General features: G+C 42.9%; 1 protein-coding gene across 1 annotated transcript in view; it reads right to left on the bottom strand.

Moving 5' to 3' along the window:
* Positions 1 to 3149, bottom strand: part of znrf1 (zinc and ring finger 1) — a 63568-nt gene that overhangs the window by 49338 nt on the left and 11081 nt on the right. The gene's annotated exons all lie outside the window — the stretch shown is intronic.

The raw sequence follows: 3149 nt of genomic DNA, 5'->3' as shown, positions 1-3149 counted from the left end.
AGGAATAGTCGGATTGAGATAACTTTTCCTAAAGGTGACGCTGTATGTGTGCACGTGTCTGTGTGCACATGCATGTGTGTGTACATGCATGTGTGTGTACATGCACATGTGTGCGTGTGTGCATGTGCATAGTGAGCTTATTCAACCAACAGCGATAGGCAGCATTGTAGTTGTCACAGCAACAAAAATCCCATCTCCCAACCTCGCAGACTCTCCTTCATTCCCCGTCATCTCATTCTGTCCTTGCATGTATTCAGAGTGTCTGTGTGTGTTTGTGTGTGTAGGTGTGTGTGTGTGTGCATTTGTGTGTGTCTGTGTGTGTCCTTACAAACCTCCTCTGAGAATTCAGTGTGCTGAGTTAACAGAGAGGAAAGAGACAAGGAAAGATGGGAAGTGTGTGCGAGAGCGCGGCAGAGGAAACAGAAATAAATTGCAGTGCTGACCTATATTCTCGAATCCCGCAACCAGACGGTTGAGCGGCACAGATGTTCCCCCCATCCCCGTGTTTCTGAAACCCTCTGCTGTGAAATCCAGCCACAACTCACCGATCGCATGGACGGCAGCAGCTCTGATTGAGTCCCACGTACGCCGTGCATCAGCGGGTGGTGTTTTTATTTGTTTGTGTGCGCTGCTGCAAGCATGTGTGGGAGGATCTGTGCTGATTTATTTTAGTGTTCAAAGGAGCACTTCACAGATTTTCATATCCATGTGTCAGAGTATGGACGCCGTTATACACTTGTCAATAATCTGCATCTTTTCATCCCTCCAAATCCTGAACGTGATGATGCAAGCACCGGCCCGAGCAGCAGCGTCTAATCTCACTGTCTACCAGACTCAACCTGCACTCTCCTTTTTTGTGTTATTGCATATTTTTATGTATTTTGTGTTATTATAGAAATACTCCCTTTTGCCTCGTAGAATCTAAACCCATTACAGAAAATCATATTTCCAACTTTTTCAGTTTGCTTTTGTTTCTTTATTTTTTTTTCTTTCTTATTCATTTATGTTGTGTCTATGTGTGCTTTTGTGCCACTTTCACCATCCAGGGTGTCTTTGTGTGTCTCTTTATGGTTGCTTTTTGTCTCTTTGTGGTCATTTTGGGACTCTCTGTTGTTGTTACCAGTACATGTGTGATTATTTTGTCTTTTCTTGGGCATTTCTCGCATCTTATGTTAAAGAACCATTTAACCCAAACCGCACTTCTTTGTAAATTTAGTAAAAATAAAAACACAAAGCCCTCAAACTGTTGTCTGTATCCTTGTAAATCTGTTTCATCATACTTCTGTTTCCTTGCTTCCTCGTTTCATTGTTTTTTCAGCTCATTTTAAAACAATATAGGAGTTATTACATAACCATTTGTGTTCTTTAATATATGAGTTTAGTCAGAGAAACTGAATTTCTTTCTCTTATGTAAGAAAAACAACAATAAGTTAACTTTGCCACAGTTGTAAGGGGAGAAATAAGACTTGCTGCATGTTACATACCTGGATATTAATCTTAACTATTACTCCGACAGAGTGGCCTCTGAACAGAATCGGCTGGTTTTTGGCTGACTGACTGTGAGTGGTTCATGAGCTGTCGCCTTCATAACTGTAACTGCTGCACCGCACACGGCAACAGGATTGTTCCACTCAGTAAACTATGTGGAAAAAAATGCTTGGGCACCAACACTTTACACCTACAGGGGCTCCTCGTTCATGCAAATCCATCCCATGATGCTCCAAGATCAAAACGATGTGCTGATGTTATTGTCAGAGGAGGTTTGGAGGTCTTTAAACTCTGCACTCAGCGTCAACACTCTGTGGGTGCTGAATGGTTTCCCTTTGGAATAATAGCACTCACAGTTGATCGTGGAATATCTAAGAGGGAAAGATTTGCCCCAATACTTTTGCCCATATAGAGCAGCTGTGCAAGCACAGCATATTAATCTGAGAAATAATATTTCTTCTGTGGAACAAAGTGACGTATTTGAAGGCTGTGATTCTCACACAGTGGCTGATAATTAGCTAGTGTCGTCTGTCTCCTCTCCTCATACCTCTGCCAATCAGAATCATCCTGTTTTAACCAACAAACCAACTGCAGGGCTGGTTTGTTGGTTGGCAGGTGACCACACTGAGAGGACAAGTGAAAGAATTACCTGGCATAGTTAACAAGTCCAATCATGGATCTGTTGCTTACATGTTGGAGCAGATAACACAATACCACAAAAACATAAAGTTCTGCATGTACCTGTTATCTACTGCTGCATACAGACTAAAGAAATACCATAATTTCACTCACAAAAGCTGACGCTCGTGTGTGGACTGTTCCACACAGCAACACCAGAATATTTCAGATCATTTCATTAAAATGCTCCAAAAGGGCCCAACTGTACAAACAAAGCAGTTTGTGACTCACGGAGGATGAAGGGATGAAGCAGACAGCCACCTGTGTCTGACACGTGTCTGTAAGAAGCTCCACCCCCAACACCCCCCCCCACACAGAGGTGGGAAACATGTAAGATAAAGAGCGTCATGCTGTCATTCAGTTTTTATTTACAAATACTCATTTAGTCTGTGTTTTATTATAGGCACGAAATAAAAATTCCCTTCAAGAAAAACTACACAACTCATGTTTGCTCTCATTTGTATTTCTTAGAGTGAAAACTCAAATCAGCCAAAATCAGATTTGGCAGATCGGACTGTAGGAAGTGCTTCTCTGCTGTTGCCACGCCTATTTTTTCAATACCCTTCCTATTAGTCTAAGCTGAGAGCGGGTCTTGGAACGAACGGTTGTGTGCATGTTTCTGCTTATCACATTTAAATGAAAAAGCACCTCTCCATGAAGGCAACAGCTTCGCTTATGTGCCTGTAATCTAAGAACAATAGCACGCAGACATCCACTCATGAGATGAGTGCAGGGAGGGGGGCTGGGCAGAGGGGTCAGAGGAAATGATGGGGTTGCTGAGTAATTGCTTTGTATTTCAGATGGGTGAGTGAACTCTGAGGCAGGAGATTACATGCAGCGTCGTGAAAAGAGTCATCCTCTAGCCTGGTTTAGGCCAGCTGAGAGAGACATTGAGAGGGTGTGTGTGTGTGTGTGTGTGTGTGTGTGTGTGTGTGTGTGTGTGTGTGTGTGTGTGTGTGTGTGTGTGTGTGTGTGTGTGTGTG

Source organism: Pundamilia nyererei, unplaced genomic scaffold, assembly GCF_000239375.1.
Source record: "Pundamilia nyererei isolate P.nyererei 1_Seehausen unplaced genomic scaffold, PunNye1.0 scaffold00229, whole genome shotgun sequence".
Classification (NCBI taxonomy): domain Eukaryota; kingdom Metazoa; phylum Chordata; class Actinopteri; order Cichliformes; family Cichlidae; genus Pundamilia; species Pundamilia nyererei.
The sequence above is the reverse complement of the archived record's forward strand: the minus strand, read 5'-3'. Positions and strand labels throughout refer to the sequence as shown.